The 24,406-nt window shown below is 35.2% G+C and overlaps 1 non-coding gene and 1 pseudogene across 1 annotated transcript; both read left to right on the forward strand.

Annotated features, from left to right (window-relative positions):
- Positions 1-463: 463 nt before the first annotated feature.
- LOC139934771 (uncharacterized) lies at positions 464-23,925 on the forward strand (annotated as a pseudogene).
- On the forward strand, positions 22,033-22,218 carry LOC139935496 (small nucleolar RNA SNORA53). Its single transcript, XR_011785832.1, has one exon. It is a non-coding gene; the product is annotated as a small nucleolar RNA SNORA53 (small nucleolar RNA).
- Positions 23,926-24,406: the final 481 nt, after the last annotated feature.

The following is a 24,406-nucleotide window of genomic DNA, read 5'->3' on the forward strand; positions in this document are numbered from 1 at the left end:
TGTCGTTGGTTGAGAAGGCACTTGAACGCAATGCAATCTGTGTATTTTTCTGTCGCGTAACTGTGTAGCTAGTTCTTAATACTTTGCTCGTGAAATGAAATGTCAGTTATTAGTATTAATATTATAAGTTATCACACAAGCGCGAGTTGAATACGGAAAAATATAGCCCTTCTGCGTCCCATATCCAACGAGGCCGAAGGCTGAGTTGGATATGGGACGCAGATGCGCTATATTTTCCGTATTTCCATGAGCGCGCGTGTGATAACGTATTTATCTTCAAGCAAACTTGGCGCGTGTCATAGAACACACAATACGCATGGTATTTATATTAGCCGTGCAATATAGGTTTTTATCACCACTCCATTCTGCCAATCTGATTGGAGGATTAGGGCGTACTTGAAGATAATATACATGTAGTGGATTGCCTATAACCATATAAATTTATCTTTGGTCTGCAGATTTGATGAGTTCCACTTCGGCAAATTGATCAATATGTATCTCAAGCAAGTGTTCTTCTTTGACATCCATCCACCACTTGGCAAGTTATTGCTTGCAGGAGCTGGCTACATGGCTGATACCAATGTCACGTTTCCCTTTGAGAGGATCGGGAATGGTAAGAGAATCATGTTGTTAAGGGTGCGTTTTAATTACCCAAACCAGAAGCATGTTTGAGCTGTGGTCATTGATTGAGCGCTTTTTTGTGCGTTTGATTGAACCACGGTAACAGTGACGAGGCTGGTCCGACCGAACAGTAACCGACGTAAAAGTAACTATAAATATAAATATGAATAGTAAACTTGCGGGTACAACCATTAGTAAAATCTCTTTTGAAGGAGTGGTGGCTCTGAAAAGAGCCGGTTTGGCCTTCGTTGGCGTTTCGCACAGTATACTTCTGCTCGTCTTTCTCCTGAAGACGAGCAGAGTATACTGTTCAAATTATCAAGACCAAACCAGCTCTTTTCAGATCCACCACTCCTTCGAAAGAGATTTTACTCAGGGCTATTCATATTTCTATTTATAGTAACTCTTATTCTCCACACCATGCAAAGCTTCAACAAACACCACACAGTAACCAACTTGTTGGCTCGGTAAGGCTTAGTTTCAAGATGGCTGACTCTAAAAACGTTTTCAAATTAATTCCTTAAAAAAAATGGAATACCCTGAATCATAACAACTAAATAATAATTGAAAAATCACAAAGACTAATTTCCATTAGTTGAATAAAAACAACGTTGTATATTTTAAGAACATGAACTTTTTAGAGATGTTACTACAAAACAAACTACATGTTCAGCCAAAGTACATAGTACAAGTACATGTACATGAACATGTATGCACTGCAAGATTGCGTATCCAAATTTGTTACAAATATATTTTTTTAAGTGGTTTCCAAATTGTTCACTTGTAATATTTTTGACATGAGGCTGTATCTGAATTAGAGGGCTATAGCCATGGTCACGACTATTTTACACCTTACCTGATGAACTTTTCATTCCACAAAGTTTTCCTGTTAAAGGAACATGTTTCCTTGGATCTGGCGAGTTAGTTGGTCTATGAAAAAGCCTTTGAAACCGTTTGTTATAGAATGCATATTGTGAGAAAGATACCTTTAAAAGTAAAATATAGTTAAAGGAGGGCCGAGGACTGTCGTTATAATATTAGCATGTTTGTGGCTGTACATGGAATTGAGAAATCTAGCACAGACTTTTGGGTCATGAGGGTTAGAGGTTGTTAGGGTTAAACATAGAGGACCTGCTATGTATAAAAAATTTGCCTTTGGTATGATTGCAAAAAGACTGCAGTTATTTGTCTTACACTTGCTTGCTTTTTTTGTCTTTTGTCTTTCTTATTATTGCACTGGTGTTGAACATTAAGGTCAAATGTGCTTGATAAAGTTATGAATAATGTTCATGTCATGATTTAAATCAGTGTTACATATATTTAAATTCTTTTTTTACCAGTCTCAACGAGTTTCCCGCCAGTGCCCATTATGCCCTTAAGACACTTTGGTCAAGTACTTTGCACAGCATTTGAGGCGCAAGCATAAAGTTGCTGATCAACAAAGACGGCTATCCTAATTGCACAGACACGAAAAAGATAAGTTTATGGCTTGGCAGGAGTACTTTGTGCTTTCCCATTATGATACTGGCCATTGCCTTTAGTTGATGGCTTGGCAGGAGTACTTTGTGCTTTCCCATTATGATACTGTCCATTGCCTTTAGTTGATGGCTTGGCAGGAGTACTTTGTGCTTTCCCATTATGATACTGTCCATTGCCTTTAGTTGATGGCTTGGCAGGAGTACTTTGTGCTTTCCCATTATGATACTGTCCATTGCCTTTTTGTTATCATGTGTCACATTACCTCCGTATCACTTGAAGATAATTTTATTTTTATTCTTTAGGCCTTTAAATGTTTCCTTTTATCTTCAAGCAAACTTTGATTCACGGTTCTGATTGGTCAACCCATAGCAAAAAGATGAGCGATACAAATTAACCTTTATCTTCAAGTGCGCACTAATCCTCCAATCAGATTTGCAGAATGGAGTGGTGATAAACAAAATATTTGCACGGCTAATATCACTACCTGTTTCTTGTTCTGTCAAAAGCGCCAAGTTTGCTTGAAGATAAATATGTTATCAAACATTTAAGAAGACGATCAGAGCATACTGATCGAAACGTTGAGTTAATCCAACGGTTCTTTTCAGAACCACCCCAACTCATTTAGAGATTGTTATTACATGGTGATATACTCTTCTATATCTTCCACCATGCAAAGTTTCAAATCCTACTTAAACATTTAAGACATACTTAAAACCCAAGTTCTTCAATGTTTTCTTAGTTTCATTGCTTTATGTTGCAAACCAGTTTACTTACAAAATTGTAAATATAACTTTTTTAAATAATCTAAAATACTTTCAGACAACCAATCTCCAAACCACGTGCAGCTGGGAACAAAAAGTGTTACCAAAGGAAAACTGCGGACTGCCCAGTACCAGATTGTTACGGCAAAGCGTACAAACGAATCGACACACACTTATGGTACAAGCCAGAGTTGGATGTGAGTTCAAAACCTGATAAAATTCAAGTTATGTACCTTGTATGTCTTCTGGCACCGAGAATTTCATTATAGTCTCCCATTGTCCACACTGTCACGTGGAGAGGGCTCCGTTGTTGGAAAAGATTAAAATAATTTTCGTCTCATGAGACGAAAATTATTTTCATGACATTGTTTTACTCATTTCCCCAAAACTACAGCACCTCAGCACGTAACATTTTCAGGGAAGCTTATCATTATCTGCAAACTGTGTAAGTTTAGTGTAAATCTGTGGACATTGTTTTTTTTTTCCTACAAATGTTACATTCCAGCAGCATTCCAAAGCCAGATCTTCCTCACTGCCCGGCTGGTAAGAGTGTACTGGAGTTGGATAGGGAAGGATGGGGGGTGGAACATGGGTGTTAGTTGAAGTGTTGGTCGCTCCAACCCTTCAACTATGGATCGATAGAGAATTCAGCCTAGTTCATACTTTCTGTGAATGCAAAGCGTTTTTGACGTCTCATCCCTGTTTTTGCACCCAATGTTTCGCACAAGTTTCGCACAATTTGATTGTTTCGATTTGTTTTTTGCGATTTTGTGACGTCAAAATTCGTATCACATTCGCAGGAAATATAAACCAGGCTTCATATTTAAAGGGTTGGGGTGGATGGATTGATAGGGTTTGAGTTGGACTGAAGATGGTTGGGAAAATTCCATGGTTAATAAAATTATATGCACTGCATGTATCTGAAATCTGATTGCCTTGTGATTTACCGACATGTCAGCTCAAAGACTTTATCTATCAAAAAAAAGTTATATGTGAGTATTTCACTTCAAATGTCCTGGATGTTTGCCCTAACCTAAGGTACTTAGGTTTTGCACAGCGCCTCACGCATGCGAGATTTTTGACTAAAAATTCAACTTCACAAAGTTCTCAATAAATCTCAAATTATTTCTCATATACATTTTCCACAGAGATAAAATGTGTTCAGTATTCCGTTCTGCATCATTTGAAAACTTCATCCCTGTGCCACTGATGGGTGACTGAATTTCACTGGGTGCTTCTCAAAAGTTTGTCTGTCTTCATGCCTACCGACTTCCCCTGATCTCATCAGCGAGTCAACCTTTAAGAGACAAACACTCTCTCTGTTTACCTGGAAACATTTTCAGCATTGGAGAATTTGGTCAGCCAACTCTCAATAGCGGGCAACTTTCAGCATTTTTGTTGTTGGAGATTTTGGTAAAGTGTTAGCCCACCCTCTCACCCATCAAAATGGTTCACAACAATAACATTTAGAGTACTCGTGAACCTGTGTGAACTGAAAAGTGAAATTAAATTGGTACAAGAAGTATTGTGTACTAGATACAGGCTTGAAATACTAGCACCGCACACTGGAGTGTTACACTTGAAATGTAATTGTACCAACATTTAAGACAATCTGTATTATCAAAATCTTCACACATTGAACTCATTTTGAGATATCGTAGCTACTTCCTGATTGCATTATTGAAATATACAGGATATAATTCATCCTGTAAAAAAATTATTTGATGTTTCCTAAAAAAAATCATTGGTTTTTAAATAAAGCTTGGTCAGAAATCAGGGTAAGAATTTATTCTGAACTGTTTTAATAACACTGTGTTAGGTCATTTTCCCTCCAAACTGCAGGTGAAAGCTGAGACAGGACAGTTGCCACCTCTGCACCCTACTCTTCCCGCCCTGCAATCTTACCTGCACCATTCCAATTGTACTACTTGCTGCTCTCCATATAGTCCAAGAGTCACTGCGCCTCTGATGATGCATACGTGCTGCTCTCCATATAGTCCAAGAGTCACTGCGCCTCTGATGATGCATACGTGCTGCTCTCCATATAGTCCAAGAGTCACTGCGCCTCTGATGATGCATACGTGCTGCTCTCCATATAGTCCAAGAGTCACTGCGCCTCTGATGATGATGCATACGTCGTATAGCCTTCAGGTAATCCATGCTTACTGTTAGCTTTCTCTGCTAGTAATCTTGATTATATATGCATATGTACTAACTCTTTTTCCCCATAAAAAGCAGAAGTCTTTGCAAATACTTTCAACAATGGCACTTGGTTGATTTTGTCTTCCAATATTTAACTGGAACCTACTGTAGAGGAAGTTTAATTGAGAACTTCACAAAAATCCAAATACATCTTGAACTTTTACTCATTAACCCAGTCAGCACAGATAAATTGTGTTCAGTAGTCCTTTCTGTATCATTTGAAACCATAAAATCACCCAAAAATTTTTACCCGAAATCTGAAAATTTTGTGATGCCGGCATCACAGATTTTTTAGATTTTGGACCCAAAACCCAAACTTACAAAATTCTGAATAAATCTCAAACTTTTGCTCGGTTACCCATCTTAAACGGATAAATTGTATTCAGTAGTCCTTTCTGTATCATTTGGAACCATAAAATCACCCAAACATTTTTGACCCGAAAACTGAAAATTTTGTGATGCCGGCATCACAGATTTTTTTAATTTTGGACCAAAAATCCAAACTTACAAAATTCTCAATAAATCTCATACTTTTGCTCGTTTACCCATCCCACACAGATACAATGTGTTCAGTAGTCCTTTCTGTATCATTTGAAACCATAAAATCACCAAAAATTTGTTGACCCGAAATCTGAAAATTTTGTGATGCCGGCATTACAGATTTTTTTAACTTTGGACCAAAAATCCAAACTTACAAAATTCTAAATAAATCTCATACTTTTGCTCGTTTACCCATCCCACACAGATAAAATTTGTTCAGTAGTCTTTTCTGTATCATTTGAAACCATAAAATCACCCAAAATTTTTTGACCCGAAATCTGAAAATTTTGTGATGCCGGCATCACAGATTTTTTTAATTTTGGACCAAAAATCCAAACTTACAAATTCTCAATAAATCTCAAACTTTTGCTTGTTTACCCATCCCACACAGATAAAATGTGATCAGTAGTCCTTTCTGTATCATTGAAACCATAAAATCACCCAAAATTTGTTGACCTGAAATCTGAAAATTTTGTGATGCCGGCATCACAGATTTTTTTAATTTTGGACCAAAAATCCAAACTTACAAAATTCTCCATAAATCTCAAACTGTTGCTCGTTTACCCAACCCACACAGATAAAATGTGTTCAGTAGTCCTTTCTGTATCATTTGAAACCATAAAATCACCCAAAATTTGTTGACCCGAAATCCGAAAATTTTGTGATGCCGGCATCACAGATTTTTTTAACTTTGGACCAAAAATCCAAACTTACAAAATTCTCAATAAATCTCATACTTTTGCTCGTTTACCCATCCCACACAGATAAAATGTGTTCAGTAGTCCTTTCTTTATCATTTGAAACCATAAAATCACCCAAAATTTGTTGACCCGAAATCTGAAAATTTTGTGATGCCGGCATCACAGATTTTTTTAAGTTTGGACCAAAAAACCAAACTTACAAAATTCTCAATAAATCTCATACTTTTGCTCATTTACCCATCCCACACAGATAAAATGTGTTCAGTAGTCCTTTCTGTATCATTTGAAACCATAAAATCACTCAAAATTTGTTGACCCGAAATCTGAAAATTTTGTGATGCCGGCATCACAGATATTTTTAATTTTGGACCAAAAATCCAAACTTACAAAATTCTCAATAAATCTCATACTTTTGCTCGTTTACCCATCCCACACAGATAAAATGTGTTCAGTAGTCCTTTCTGTATCATTTGAAACCATAAAATCACCCAAAATTTGTTGACCCGAAATCTGAAAATTTTGTGATGCCGGCATCACAGATTTTTTTAACTTTGGACCAAAAATCCAAACTTACAAAATTCTCAATAAATCTCATACTTTTGCTCGTTTACCCATCCCACACAGATAAAATGTGTTCAATAGTCCTTTCTGTATCATTTGAAACCATAAAATCAGCCAAAATTTGTTGACCCGAAATCTGAAAATTTTGTGATGCCGGCATCACAGATTTTTTTAATTTTGGACCAAAAATCCAAACTTACAAAATTCTCAATAAATCTCATACTTTTGCTCGTTTACCCATCCCACACAGATAAATGTGTTCAGTAGTCCTTTCTGTATCATTTGAAACCATAAAATCACCCAAAATTTGTTGACCCGAAATCTGAAAATTTTGTGATGCCGGCATCACAGATTTTTTTAATTTTGGACCAAAAATCCAAACTTACAAAATTCTCAATAAATCTCAAACTGTTGCTCGTTAACCCATCCCAAACAGATAAAATGTGTTCAGTAGTCCTTTCTGTATCATTTGAAACCATAAAATCACCCAAAATTTGTTGACCCAAAATCTGAAAATTTTGTGATGCCGGCATCACAGATTTTTTAATTTTGGACCAAAAATCCAAACTTACAAAATTCTCAATAAATCTCATACTTTTGCTCGTTTACCCATCCCACACAGATAAAATGTGTTCAGTAGTCATTTCTGTATCATTTGAAACCATAAACTCACCCAAAATTTGTTGACCCGAAATCTGAAAATTTTGTTATGCCGGCATCACAGATTTTTTTTAATTTTGGACTAAAAATCCAAACTTACAAAATTCTCAATAAATTTCATACTTTTGCTCGTTTACCCATCCCACACAGATAAAATGTGTTCAGTAGTCATTTCTGTATCATTTGAAACCATAAACTCACGCAAAATTTGTTGACCCGAAATCTGAAAATTTTGTGATGCCGGCATCACAGATTTTTTTAATTTTGGACCAAAAATCCAAACTTACAAAATTCTCCATAAATCTCAAACTGTTGCTCGTTTACCCATCCCACACAGATAAAATGTGTTCAGTAGTCCTTTCTGAATCATTTGAAACCATAAAATCACCCAAAATTTTTTGACCCGAAATCTGCAAATTTTGTGATGCCGACATCACAGATTTTTTCGGACTTTGGACCAAAAACCCAAACTTACAAAATTCTAAATAAATCTCAAACTTTTGCTCGTTTACCCATCCCACACAGATAAAATGTGTTCAGTAGTCATTTCTGTATCATTTGAAACCATAAACTCACCCAAAATTTGTTGACCCGAAATCTGAAAATTTTGTGATGCCGGCATCACAGATTTTTTTTATTTTGGACCAAAAATCCAAACTTACAAAATTCTCCATAAATCTCAAACTGTTGCTCGTTTACCCATCCCACACAGATAAAATGTGTTCAGTAGTCCTTTCTGTATCATTTGAAACCATAAAATCACCCAAAATTTGTTGACCCGAAATCTGAAAATTTTGTGATGCCGGCATCACAGATTTTTTTAATTTTGGATCAAAAATCCAAACTTACAAAATTCTAAATAAATCTCAAAATTTTGCTTGTTTACCCATCCCACACAGATAAAATGTGTTCAGTAGTCCTTTCTGTATCATTTGAAACCATAAAATCACCCAAATTTTTTGACCCGAAATCTGAAAATTTTGTGATGCCGGCATCACAGATTTTTTTAATTTTGGATCAAAAATCCAAACTTACAAAATTCTCAATAAATCTCATACTTTTGCTTGTTTACCCATCCCACACAGATAAAATGTGTTCAGTAGTCATTTCTGTATCATTTGAAACCATAAACTCACCCAAAATTTGTTGACCCGAAATCTGAAAATTTTGTGATGCCGGCATCACAGATTTTTTTTATTTTGGACCAAAAATCCAAACTTACAAAATTCTCCATAAATCTCAAACTGTTGCTCGTTTACCCATCCCACACAGATAAAATGTGTTCAGTAGTCCTTTCTGTATCATTTGAAACCATAAAATCACCCAAAATTTGTTGACCCGAAATCTGCAAATTTTGTGATGCCGGCATCACAGATTTTTTTGGACTTTGGACCAAAAACCCAAACTTACAAAATTCTAAATAAATCTCAAACTTTTGCTCGTTTACCCATCCCACACAGATAAAATGTGTTCAGTAGTCTTTTCTGTATCATTTGAAACCATAAAATCACCCAAAATTTGTTGACCCGAAATCTGAAAATTTTGTGATGCCGGCATCACAGATTTTTTTAATTTTGGATCAAAAATCCAAACTTACAAAATTCTAAATAAATCTCAAAATTTTGCTTGTTTACCCATCCCACACAGATAAAATGTGTTCAGTAGTCCTTTCTGTATCATTTGAAACCATAAAATCACCCAAAATTTGTTGACCCGAAATCTGAGAATTTTGTGATGCCGGCATCACAGATTTTTTAAATTTTGGACCAAAAATCCAAACTTACAAAATTCTAAATAAATCTCAAACATTTGCTCGTTTACCCATCCTACACCGATAAAATGTGTTCAGTTGTCCTTTCTGTATCATTTGAAACCATAAAATCAGCCAAAATTTGTTGATCCGAAATCTGAAAATTTTGTGATGCCGGCATCACAGATTTTTTTAATTTTGGACCAAAAACCCAAACTTGCAAAATTCTAAATAAATCTCAAACTTTTGCTCGTTTACCCATCCCACACAGATAAAATGTGTTCAGTAGTCCTTTCTGTATCATTTGAAACCATAAAATCACCCAAAATTTGTTGACCCGAAATCTGAAAATTTTGTGATGCCGGCATCACAGATTTTCTTAATTTTGGACTAAAAATCCAAAATTACAAAATTCTCCATAAATCTCAAACTGTTGCTCGTTTACCCATCCCACACAGATAAAATGTGTTCAGTAGTCCTTTCTGTATCATTTGAAACCATAAAATCACCCAAAATTTGTTGACCCAAAATCTGAAAATTTTGTGATGCCGGCATCACAGATTTTTTTAAGTTTGGACCAAAAATCCAAACTTACAAAATTCTCAATAAATCTCATACTTTTGCTCGTTTACCCATCCCACACAGATAAAATGTGTTCAGTAGTCCTTTCTGTATCATTTGAAACCATAAAATCACCCAAAATTTGTTCACCCGAAATCTGAAAATTTTGTGATGCCGGCATCACAAATTTTTTTTATTTTGGACCAAAAATCCAAACATACAAAATTCTCAATAAATCTCAAACTGTTGCTCGTTTACCCATCCCACACAGATAAAATGTGTTCAGTAGTCCTTTCTGTATCATTTGAAACCATAAAACCACCCAAAATTTGTTGACCCGAAATCTGAAAATTTTGTTTTGCCGGCATCACAGATTTTTTTAATTTTGGACCAAAAATCCAAACTTACAAAATTCTCCATGAATCTCAAACTTTTGCTTGTTTACCCATCCCACACAGATAAAATGTGTTCAGTAGTCCTTTCTGTATCATTTGAAACCATAAAATCACCCAAAATTTGTTGACCCGAAATCTGAAAATTTTGTGATGCCGGCATCACAGATTTTTTTAACTTTGGACCAAAAATCCAAACTTACAAAATTCTCAATAAATCTCATACTTTTGCTCGTTTACCCATCCCACACAGATAAAATGTGTTCAGTAGTCCTTTCTGTATCATTTGAAACCATAAAATCAGCCAAAATTTTTGACCCGAAATCTGAAAATTTTGTGATGCCGGCATCACAGATTTTTTTAATTTTGGACCAAAAACCCAAACTTACAAAATTCTAAATAAATCTCAAACTTTTGCTCGTTTACCCATCCCAAACAGATAAAATGTGTTCAGTAGTCCTTTCTGTATCATTTGAAACCATAAAATCACCCAAAATTTGTTGACCCGAAATCTGCAAATTTTGTGATGGCGGCATCACAGATTTTCTTAATTTTTGACTAAAAATCCAAAATTACAAAATTCTCAATAAATCTCAAACTGTTGCTCGTTTACCCATCCCACACAGATAAATGTGTTCAGTAGTCCTTTCTGTATCATTTGAAACCATAAAATCACCCAAAATTTGTTGACCCGAAATCTGAAAATTTTGTGATGCCGGCATCACAGATTTTTTTAATTTTGGATCAAAAATCCAAACTTACAAAATTCTCAATAAATCTCAAACTGTTGCTCGTTAACCCATCCCACACAGATAAAATGTGTTCAGTAGTCCTTTCTGTATCATTTGAAACCATAAAATCACCCAAAATTTGTTGACCCAAAATCTGAAAATTTTGTGAATTTTGGACCAAAAATCCAAACTTACAAAATTCTCAATAAATCTCATACTTTTGCTCGTTTACCCATCCCACACAGATAAATGTGTTCAGTAGTCCTTTCTGTATCATTTGAAACCATAAAATCACCCAAAATTTGTTGACCCGAAATCTGAAAATTTTGTGATGCCGGCATCACAGATTTTTTTAATTTTGGACCAAAAATCCAAACTTACAAAATTCTCAATAAATCTCATACTTTTGCTCGTTTACCCATCCCACACAGATAAAATGTGTTCAGTAGTCCTTTCTGTATCATTTGAAACCATAAAATCACCCAAAATTTGTTGACCCGAAATCTGAAAATTTTGTTATGCCGGCATCACAGATTTTTTTAATTTTGGACCAAAAATCCAAACTTACAAAATTCTCCATAAATCTCAAACTGTTGCTCGTTTACCCATCCCACACAGATCAAATGTGTTCAGTAGTCCTTTCTGTATCATTTCAAACCATAAAATCACCCAAAATTTGTTGACCCGAAATCTGAAAATTTTGTGATGCCGGCATCACAGATTTTTTTTAATTTTGGACCAAAAATCCAAACTTACAAAATTCTCAATAAATCTCATACTTTTGCTCGTTTACCCATCCCACACAGATAAATGTGTTCAGTAGTCCTTTCTGTATCATTTGAAACCATAAAATCACCCAAAATTTGTTGACCCGAAATCTGAAAATTTTGTGATGCCGGCATCACAGATTTTTTTAATTTTGGATCAAAAATCCAAACTTACAAAATTCTCAATAAATCTCATACTTTTGCTCGTTTACCCATCCCACACAGATAAAATGTGTTCAGTAGTCATTTCTGTATCATTTGAAACCATAAACTCACCCAAAATTTGTTGACCCGAAATCTGCAAATTTTGTGATGCCGGCATCACAGATTTTTTCGGACTTTGGACCAAAAACCCAAACTTACAAAATTCTCAATAAATCTCAAACTGTTGCTCGTTTACCCATCCCACACAGATAAAATGTGTTCAGTAGTCCTTTCTGTATCATTTGAAACCATAAAATCACCCAAAATTTGTTGACCCGAAATCTGAAATTTTGTGATGCCGGCATCACAGATTTTTTCGGACTTTGGACCAAAAACCCAAACTTACAAAATTCTAAATAAATCTCAAAATTATGCTTGTTTACCCATCCCACACAGATAAAATGTGTTCAGTAGTCCTTTCTGTATCATTTGAAACCATAAAATCACCCAAAATTTGTTGACCCGAAATCTGAAAATTTTGTGATGCCGGCATCACAGATTTTTTTAATTTTGGACCAAAAATCCAAACTTACAAAATTCTCAATAAATCTCAAACTGTTGCTCGTTTACCAATCCCACACAGATAAAATGTGTTCAGTAGTCCTTTCTGTATCATTTGGAACTATAAAATCACCCAAAATTTGTTGACCCGAAATCTGAAAATTTTGTGATGCCGGCGTCACAGATTTTTTTAATTTTGGACCAAAAATCCAAACTTACAAAATTCTCAATAAATCTCAAACTGTTGCTCGTTTACCCATCCCACACAGATAAAATGTGTTCAGTAGTCCTTTCTGTATCATTTGAAACTATAAAATCACCCAAAATTTGTTGACCCGAAATCTGAAAATTTTGTGATGCCGGCGTCACAGATTTTTTTAATTTTGGACCAAAAATCCAAACTTACAAAATTCTAAATAAATCTCCAAATTTTGCTCGTTTACCCATCCCACACAGATAAAATGTGTTCAGTAGTCATTTCTGTATCATTTGAAACCATAAACTCACACAAAATTTGTTGACCCGAAATCTGAAAATTTTGTGATGCCGGCATCACAGATTTTTTTTATTTTGGACCAAAAATCCAAACTTACAAAATTCTCCATAAATCTCAAACTGTTGCTCGCTTACCCATCCCACACAGATAAAATGTGTTCAGTAGTCCTTTCTGTATCATTTGAAACCATAAAATCACCCAAAATTTTTTGACCCGAAATCTGAAAATTTTGTGATGCCGTCGTCACAGATTTTTTTAATTTTGGACCAAAAATCCAAACTTACAAAATTCTAAATAAATCTCAAAATTTTGCTTGTTTACCCATCCCACACAGATAAAATGTGTTCAGTAGTCCTTTCTGTATCATTTGAAACCATAAAATCACCCAAAATTTGTTGACCCGAAATCTGAAAATTTTGTGATGCCGGCATCACAGATTTTTTTAACTTTGGACCAAAAATCCAAACTTACAAAATTCTCAATAAATCTCAAACTGTTGCTCGTTTACCCATCCCACACAGATAAAATGTGTTCAGTAGTCCTTTCTGTATCATTTGAAACTATAAAATCACCCAAAATTTGTTGACCCGAAATCTGAAAATTTTGTGATGCCGGCGTCACAGATTTTTTTAATTTTGGACCAAAAATCCAAACTTACAAAATTCTAAATAAATCTCAAAATTTTGCTTGTTTACCCATCCCACACAGATAAAATGTGTTCAGTAGTCCTTTCTGTATCATTTGAAACCATAAAATCACCCAAAATTTGTTGACCCGAAATCTGAAAATTTTGTGATGCCGGCATCACAGATTTTTTTAATTTTGGATCAAAAATCCAAACTTACAAAATTCTAAATAAATATCAAAATTTTGCTTGTTTACCCATCCCACACAGATAAAATGTGTTCAGTAGTCCTTTCTGTATCATTTGAAACCATAAAATCACCCAAAATTTGTTGACCCGAAATCTGAAAATTTTGTGATGCCGGCATCACAGATTTTTTTAATTTTGGATCAAAAATCCAAACTTACAAAATTCTCAATAAATCTCATACTTTTGCTCGTTTACCCATCCCACACAGATAAAATGTGTTCAGTAGTCATTTCTGTATCATTTGAAACTATAAAATCACCCAAAATTTGTTGACCCGAAATCTGAAAATTTTGTGATGCCGGCGTCACAGATTTTTTTAATTTTGGACCAAAAATCCAAACTTACAAAATTCTCAATAAATCTCATACTTTTGCTCGTTTACCCATCCCACACAGATAAAATGTGTTCAGTAGTCCTTTCTGTATCATTTGAAACCATAAAATCACCCAAAATTTGTTGACCCGAAATCTGACATTTTGTGATGCCGGCATCACAGATTTTTTCGGACTTTGGACCAAAAACCCAAACTTACAAAATTCTAAATAAATCTCAAAATTATGCTTGTTTACCCATCCCACACAGATAAAATGTGTTCAGTAGTCCTTTCTGTATCATTTGAAACCATAAAATCACCCAAAATTTGTTGACCCGAAATCTGAAAATTTTGTGATGCCGGCATCACAGATTTTTTTAATTTTGGACCAAAAATCCAAACTTACAAAATTCTCAATAAATCTCAAACTGTTGCTCGTTTACCAATCCCACACAGATAAAATGTGTTCAGTAGTCCTTTCTGTATCATTTGGAACTATAAAATCACCCAAAATTTGTTGACCCGAAATCTGAAAATTTTGTGATGCCGGCGTCACAGATTATTTTAATTTTGGACCAAAAATCCAAACTTACAAAATTCTCAATAAATCTCAAACTGTTGCTCGTTTACCCATCCCACACAGATAAAATGTGTTCAGTAGTCCTTTCTGTATCATTTGAAACCATAAAATCACCCAAAATTTGTTGACCCGAAATCTGAAAATTTTGTGATGCCGGCATCACAGATTTTTTTAATTTTGGATCAAAAATCCAAACTTACAAAATTCTAAATAAATCTCAAAATTTTGCTTGTTTACCCATCCCACACAGATAAAATGTGTTCAGTAGTCCTTTCTGTATCATTTGAAACCATAAAATCACCCAAAATTTGTTGACCCGAAATCTGAAAATTTTGTGATGCCGGCATCACAGATTTTTTTAATTTTGGATCAAAAATCCAAACTTACAAAATTCTCAATAAATCTCATACTTTTGCTCGTTTACCCATCCCACACAGATAAAATGTGTTCAGTAGTCATTTCTGTATCATTTGAAACTATAAAATCACCCAAAATTTGTTGACCCGAAATCTGAAAATTTTGTGATGCCGGCGTCACAGATTTTTTTAATTTTGGACCAAAAATCCAAACTTACAAAATTCTCAATAAATCTCATACTTTTGCTCGTTTACCCATCCCACACAGATAAAATGTGTTCAGTAGTCCTTTCTGTATCATTTGAAACCATAAAATCACCCAAAATTTGTTGACCCGAAATCTGACATTTTGTGATGCCGGCATCACAGATTTTTTCGGACTTTGGACCAAAAACCCAAACTTACAAAATTCTAAATAAATCTCAAAATTATGCTTGTTTACCCATCCCACACAGATAAAATGTGTTCAGTAGTCCTTTCTGTATCATTTGAAACCATAAAATCACCCAAAATTTGTTGACCCGAAATCTGAAAATTTTGTGATGCCGGCATCACAGATTTTTTTAATTTTGGACCAAAAATCCAAACTTACAAAATTCTCAATAAATCTCAAACTGTTGCTCGTTTACCAATCCCACACAGATAAAATGTGTTCAGTAGTCCTTTCTGTATCATTTGGAACTATAAAATCACCCAAAATTTGTTGACCCGAAATCTGAAAATTTTGTGATGCCGGCGTCACAGATTATTTTAATTTTGGACCAAAAATCCAAACTTACAAAATTCTCAATAAATCTCAAACTGTTGCTCGTTTACCCATCCCACACAGATAAAATTTGTTCAGTAGTCCTTTCTGTATCATTTGAAACCATAAAATCACCCAAAATGTTTTGACCCGAAATCTGAAAATTTTGTGATGCCGGCGTCACCTATTTTTTTAATTTTGGACAAAAAATCCAAACTTACAAAATTCTAAATAAATCTCAAAATTATGCTTGTTTACCCATCCCACACAGATAAAATGTGTTCAGTAGTCCTTTCTGTATCATTTGAAACCATAAAATCACCCAAAATTTGTTGACCCGAAATCTGAAAATTTTGTGATGCCGGCATCACAGATTTTTTTAATTTTGGACCAAAAATCCAAACTTACAAAATTCTCAATAAATCTCAAACTGTTGCTCGTTTACCCATCCCACACAGATAAAATGTGTTCAGTAGTCCTTTCTGTATCATTTGAAACTATAAAATCACCCAAAATTTGTTGACCCGAAATCTGAAAATTTTGTGATGCCGGCGTCACAGATTTTTTTAATTTTGGACCAAAAATCCAAACTTACAAAATTCTAAATAAATCTCAAAATTTTGCTTGTTTACCCATCCCACACAGATAAAATGTGTTCAGTAGTCCTTTCTGTATCATTTGAAACTATAAAATCACCCAAAATTTGTTGACCCGAAATCTGAAAATTTTGTGATGCCGGCGTCACAGATTTCTTTAATTTTGGACCAAAAATCCAAACTTACAAAATTCTCAATAAATCTCATACTTTTGCTCGTTTACCCATCCCACACAAATAAAATGTGTTCAGTAGTCCTTTCTGTATCATTTGAAACCATAAAATCACCCAAAATTTGTTGACCCGAAATCTGAAAATTTTGTGATGCCGGCATCACAGATTTTTTTAATTTTGGACCAAAAATCCAAACATACAAAATTCTCAATAAATCTCAAACTGTTGCTCGTTTACCCATCCCACACGGATAAAATGTGTTCAGTAGTCCTTTCTGTATCATTTGAAACCATAAAACCACCCAAAATTTGTTGACCCGAATTCTGAAAATTTTGTGATGCCGGCATCACTGATTTTTTTTATTTTGGACCAAAAATCCAAACTTACAAAATTCTCCATAAATCTCAAACTGTTGCTCGTTTACCCATCCCACACAGAAAAAATGTGTTCAGTAGTCCTTTCTGTATCATTTGAAACCATAAAATCACCCAAAATTTGTTGACCCGAAATCTGCAAATTTTGTGATGCCGGCATCACAGATTTTTTCGGACTTTGGACCAAAAATCCAAACTTAGAAAATTCTCAATAAATCTCAAACTTTTGCTCGTTTACCCATCCCACACAGATAAAATGTGTTCAGTAGTCCTTTCTGTATCATTTGAAACCATAAAATCACCCAAAATTTGTTGACCCGAAATCTGAAAATTTTATGATGCCGGCATCACAGACTTTTTTAACTTTGGACCAAAAATCCAAACTTACAAAACTCTCAATAAATCTCATACTTTTGCTCGTTTACCCATCCCACACAGATAAAATGTGTTCAGTAGTCCTTTCTGTATCATTTGAAACCATAAAATCACCCAAAATTTGTTGACCCGAAATCTGGAAATTTTGTGATGCCGGCATCACAGATTTTTTAAATTTTGGACCAAAAATCCAAACTTACAAAATTCTAAATAAATCTCAAACATTTGCTCGTTTACCCATCCTACACCGATAAAATGTGTTCAGTTGTCCTTTCTGTATCATTTGAAACCATAAAATCAGCCAAAATTTGTTGATCCGAAATCTGAAAATTTTGTGATGCCGGCATCACAGATTTTTTTAATTTTGGACCAAAAACCCAAACTTGCAAAATTCTAAATAAATCTCAAACTTTTGCTCGTTTACCCATCCCACACAGATAAAATGTGTTCAGTAGTCCTTTCTGTATCATTTGAAACCATAAAATCACCCAAAATTTGTTGACCCGAAATCTGCAAATTTTGTGATGCCGGCATCACAGATTTTTTCGGACTTTGGACCAAAAATCCAAACTTAGAAAATTCTCAATAAATCTCAAACTTTTGCTCGTTTACCCATCCCACACAGATAAAATGTGTTCAGTAGTCCTTTCTGTATCATTTGAAACCATAAAATCACACAAAATCTGAAAATTTTATGATGCCGGCATCACAGTTTTTTTTTGATTTTGGACCAATAACCCAAACTTACAAAATTCTCAATAAATCTCAAACTTTTGCTTGTTTACCCATCCCACATCGATAAATTGTGTTCAGTAGTCCTTTCTGTATCATTTGAGACTATAAATCTTGACTGATAAAATGTCTTCAGTAGTCTGTTCTGTATCATTGGGAACCATGAAATCACCGGAAATTTGTTGACCCCAAATCTGAAATTTTGACCATACCGGTGCCAGATGCAATTGTATTCGCCATGCAATACTGTCTGCTTCTGATACATGCAATTGCACATGCAATCGTGTACCGGGCTATGCAAAAACCTTCTGGCGGACATGTCTGTTTATGCAGCATGAGTATTTCCCATGTCATTCATCACATGCTTTTACATACAGCTTGTAAAAAAAATGGCGAATTTTTTTCATTTCTGACCAAAATCAAAACTCCCAAATTCCTCAATAAATTTAAATCGTTTTGGTTGTATACCCAGTCTCGACTGATAAATGTCTTCAGTAGTCTGTTCTGTATCATTGGGAACCTAAAATCATCTGAAACTTGTTGACCTCAAATCATGGACGATTTTTTTTTCATTTCGGACCAAAAATCCTTACTCACAAATTTCTCAATAAATCTGAATTTTTTGGTTGCATGCCCAGTCTCGACTGATACATATAACATGTCTTCAGTAGTACGTTCTGTTTCATTGGGAAACATAAAATCTTTGGAATTTTGTCGATCCCGAATGAGAATTTTTGACCATACTGGCATTGTCGATTTTTTCATTTCGGACCAAAAATCCAAACTCACAAATTTCTTTAAAAAATCTGAATATTTTTGTTGTATACCCAGTCTCGACTGATAATATGTCTTCAGTAGTCTGTTCTGTATCTTTCGGAACCATGAAATCATCAGAAATTTGTTGACCCCAAATCTGAATTTTTGACCATGGTCGTTTTTTTTCATTTCGGACCAAAAATCCAAACTAACAAATTTCTCAATAAATCTGAATATTTTGGTTGTATACCCAGTTCTCGACTGATAAATGTCGTCAATAGTCTGGTCTGTATCTTTGGGAACCATGAAATCATCGGCACTTTGTTGACCCCAAATCTGAATATTTGACCATACTGGCACATGGTCGAATTATTTCATTTTGGACTAAAAATCCAAACTCACAAATTTCTCAATAAATCTGAATATTTTGGTTGTATACCAAGTCTTGACTGATATAATGTCTTCGGTAGTCTGTTCTGTATCATTGGGAACCATGAAATCATCGGAAATTTGTTGACCCCAAATCTGAAATTTTGACCATACCGGCATGGTATATTTATTTTTTATTTTGGACCAAAAATCCATACAAACAAAATTCACAATAAATCTGAATATTTTGGTTGTATACCTAGTCTCGACTGATAAAATGTCTTTAGTAGTCTGTTCTGTATCATTGGGAATCATTAAATAATCGGAAATTTGTTGACCCCAAACATTTCGGACCAAAAATCCAAACTCACAAATTTCTCAATAAATCTGAATATTTTGGTTGTATACCCAGTCTCGACTGATAAATGTCTTCAGTAGTCTGGTCTGTATCTTTTGGAACCATGAAATCATCGGTAACTTGTTGACCCGGAATTTGAATATTTGACTATACCGGCATGGTCGAATTATTTCATTTTGGACTAAAAATCCAAACTCACAAATTTCTCAATAAATCTGAATATTTTGGTTTTATGCCCAGTCTCGACTGATAACATGTCTTCAGTAGTCCGTTCTGTATCAATTGGGGAACCTTAAAATCATATGAAATTTGTTGACCCCAAATCTGAAATTTTGACCATACCGGTGACAGATGCAATTGTGTTCGCCATGCAATACTGTCCGCTCTAGATACTTTTGTACATGCAATCTTTTCCGGGGCTATGCAAAAACCTTCCGGCGGATATGTACATGACTGTACTATGTATGTGCGCCCGTAAGCGAGCGTGCATGCACTGAACCTACGTATATGCAGCATGAATATTCACGTATTTTAAAAACGCCTCTTTTTTCAAGAGGCGCTGCGTTCTTAAAAAGTAGCCCTGTCCAGCTTTGATCCCTGTTTGCAGTGTGAAACGGTCGCACAATATCCGGATTGGAAGTCACACAAGTAACCAAAAAGCTGATTTCCTATAGAGCTAGTGTAAAAGCTAGTGTATATCCGTGTTGAAATTTTACCACCAACCCTATCTGGATAAGGTTCGACACGGATTGAAGGTCGATAGTGTGAAAAGGCCTAATGTCTAATTATGTTATAAACATATTGTTACTTAATTACAAATATAACTTTCCTGTAGGTTATTTTTAGTGTAGGCCTATATTCTAATTATGTTGTGATAATAATAATAATACTTTTGAACTTCTAGGACACTATGGATCATTTTTGTGTTATCAAAATGATTAAAGGTAAACTAGATTTAACTTTTTGTTTCTTCTCATGACAGACGCTTTACAGCAACTTATTGGGTGAGGAACGTACTTTTGTGTATGGAACATCATTGTACCTAACAGCCTCTGCAAGTGCTGAGTTCTTTGCTGACATTGAACTGTCAATGATAGAAGCAGTCAAGGTGCGCATTCAAACAATGCCAGGATTCGCAAATACATTAAGGGAGGGTGCACCAAAGCTTTGGGCCATGGAAGGTATTATAGGGTAGGTCATTTACAATTTTATAATAGTTATTTTAATATTGGACCAGGGCCAAATCTCATAAAGCTTTTTAGCAGCAAATACTGCTTAAAGGAACACGTTGCCTTGGATCGGTCGAGTTGGTATTTGCAAAGCGTTTGTAACTGTTTGTTATAAAATGCATATGATTGGAAAGATGTTTTAAAAGTAGAATACAATGATCCACACAAATAAGCCTCGAAACTGCGTGGTTTTCCTTTTACCTCGTCGACTAACACGGGCGGCCATTTATGGGAGTCAAAATTTTGACTCCCATAAATGGCCGACCGTGTTAGTTCGCAAAGCAAAAGGAAAATCACGCAATTTCAAGGCATATTTGTGTGGATCATTGTATTCTACTTTTAAAACATCTTTCCAACCATATGCATTTAATAACAAACGGTTACAAACGCTTTTTATAGACCAACTCGTCCGATCCAAGGCAACGTGTTCCTTTAACCAGTTTCTTTGCTAAGCAATAGATATGGGTGGCACCAAACCTGAACATCATGAAATGTTGGCTGGTAACCTGTTTTTGCTTAGCATTTTTTTCTTGTGCTTAGCTGGTTTTTGTGCTTCATGAAATTGGGCAATGGTCATAACATTCCAGGCCCATAGGCAAGAAGACTTGATTTATGTTGTTTAGTTCTGTGCATTGTTTACTACCTCAGTTGTTTTGACTATTTGGTGTATATGATTTATTTTAAAACTCATATGCGAGTTTATAGAACATTTCTAAACCTTTTTCCCATAGATTGTACTGAGGTCTTCCTCCACTCTGGTTGAGGCAAATCCCATACACAATGATGAAGTGTGCTTGCTTTGAGAGATCTGTAGAGTTCTTGTACAAAAATGTTGTCCGAAGCCACGCTCCGAACGCACCAAATCAGAACAGCTTGTGGTCACCTTCTTCGTCGCTTACATTGGTTTTCTTTTTTCGTTATAATGAAATTTTCATTGACACATGTTGTACTAGCTGACAACTCTAAACTTATTACTTTCATAACTTATATAAAATTGTGCAGAGAAGAGTCATTATGCAAATGGGGTTGGACAAATCAACCAAAAGTTTGAGTCGCCTGCATGTTTTTATTTCACCAGCTATTGGCTGTGTATTGCACAGAGTCCGCAATCCTGCACCACACTTTGTTCTTACTTGCCTCGTGAACATGTATCGTGTCAGAGTCTAAGGAGGGGAGGGAAGGGTGGCGCAAGATGCATTTTACTCTCAGTATCAGGTACTTTCTACAAAGTATGACATGGTTGTGGACCTTGGTTTTTACTGCATGAATGTACCTCACACACTTCCTTAGATCCGCTCTTGGGATGGTATTACAGTTTAGTTATCATGTAATGGGTGACTTTCTGTTGAGCCATTCAGCAACACTATTAATGTTGTGTTCCATGGGGAGTGCTTGAGTCATTGGTGTGTAAGAGTAGAATACCTCCGCTATGAGTAAAATAGTACATATTGTGATGACCTTTTTATGGCTCGACGTTCGCCACCAATCTACATCAACATGTTCTTTGTTGATGTTAGATTCAAGTGAAAGTGTCAAGGCATTTGGTCAACTTTGTACACATGGTGTCATGCTTGTGATGGGGACATTTGTTTTTTTTCAATTTGTGTTTTACATTGACATTTTGTGGGAGGGAGTATTTATTCTGTCAGTTTGTTTCTTGGTTTTATAAATAAAAAGTAGCAAGGGGTTTCATAAGCCATTTTGAGATATGGTGGACACACTACTATAAGCACTGTATGGTTTGTGTAAATTTGTCTGTATACACCCAAACCACACAGTGCACTCCTATAGTGGCCACCAAACCTCAAAAAGGCTAATTGTGGCACTGGGCTTTTTACTTTTCATTCATGATGGGATTCGTTTGAAAATCCTCACATGTATTGTCTCGGTTAGTATCCAAACTTGTATTAATAATCCAGATGTTAATAATTCAATTAATCCAGTCTCTACTTGATCTCTGTTCTTGTCCTTATAGGTTTGTGGAAGGGTCTGTTCCCACGTATCATTATGATTGGTACCCTGACTGCTCTACAATGGTTCATCTATGACTCGGTTTAGGTGTACTTCCGTCTGCCCAGCCCACCACCACCAGAGATACCAGAGAGCCTCAAGCAGAAGTTGGCTGCCAAATGGGTCAATTTAGAAATGCGCATAAACCCAATTCGTAATAATAAATCAAATTTATTACAGGAATATTTAACTGGGAAAAAAAAGAAGAAAATTTTTTCCATCGTTGTTGATATTTTGTTTTGGTTTGTGGGTTTTTAAAACTGAACTTCTCATCAATAGATCAATTAAAATAAATACTTAAGACTTGAAGACTGGTTATTTAAAAACAATATTTTCGTTTTCGGTTTATCCCACCCATGATGAAAACAAATTAACAATTGTGGTCAATAAAGACACCTTTTCCATTCTGTTGTTAGTCCAGACACACATTTGAAAAATGATTTGACATTGACCGTATACACTGGACCCAACGTCCCACAGCAATATTCTTTTCATATTGATCCTTTGAGTGAGGTTCAAGTATTTAATATATGTTAAATTTGCATCAGGGATAAAGAACATTAATTTTGGATTTGACCCATACACAGATGTATGTTAGCACTGTATATACTCAGTCCTGTGAAAAATATCACAGGCATGTTACTCGGGTGGGATTCGAACCCACAACCCTTGCAATTTTAGAGCAGTATCTTACCAACTAGACTACTGAGGTTGCCCAGTAGCTAGAGGCAGTTCAAATCATATGTTTTGGCAGCAGGTACCGCAACGATATACTCGATGTTAAATTTGCATCGGGGATAAAGAATATTAATTTTGGTTTTTACCCATACACGGATGTGTGTTAGCGCTGTATACTCAGTACTTTCCCGAGTCCTGTACAGTGATGCCTGTAATATTTTCTTCACAGAACTCGGGGAAAGTACTGAGTATACAGTGCTAACACACATCCGTGTATGGGTAAAAACAAAATTAAGATAGTGTTTTTTAACAATGTTAATTGCAGTGTTGTCATGTATTAAGATTTTAATGTAATATTTATGATAGACATTAAATTGCACAATATGACTGTGTGAAGGTTCTAGCCATTCATTCAACATTTCATAAGAAATGTGAATCAATAAATTGACATTTTCATGTGTTTTGCAGCAGAGCAAAATAATAAAGGAAACTTATGACAACGGTTATCAAAATAAGGTGTTCCTTGTCGGGATTTGAGTTTGTATTAACGTGGTTTTACTCCCAATGACCCTGTTCTGGCCTGTTGTAATTCAGTGCCTAAAGGCACTGGACGCTGGTAATTACTCAATTAAAAATTAATTGTCAATATAAAACTTACTTGGCTGTTGATAGTATAAACCATTGTGAGAGATGGCTCTTTTTAAAGTAACAAGGATTTTGAGATCAACTTTGAGGCAACTTCTCACTCGTATACTAAAAGAGTTATGGCTTGTCGCCATTTATTAGGCATACAAAAAAAATAGTTTTTTTGTTTTCATTATTCTCTTGCAACTTTGATGACCAATTGAGTAAAAAAATCACGGAGTTGTTTTATTCTTATTATGTTTGGATACACCCCGTGCCATTAAAACGCTTTTTTTCAAGACTTCTACGTCACTGACTAAGCATTAAGTATAGAGTA

The sequence above is a fragment of the Asterias amurensis genome, chromosome 3, assembly GCF_032118995.1.
Source record: "Asterias amurensis chromosome 3, ASM3211899v1".
Classification (NCBI taxonomy): domain Eukaryota; kingdom Metazoa; phylum Echinodermata; class Asteroidea; order Forcipulatida; family Asteriidae; genus Asterias; species Asterias amurensis.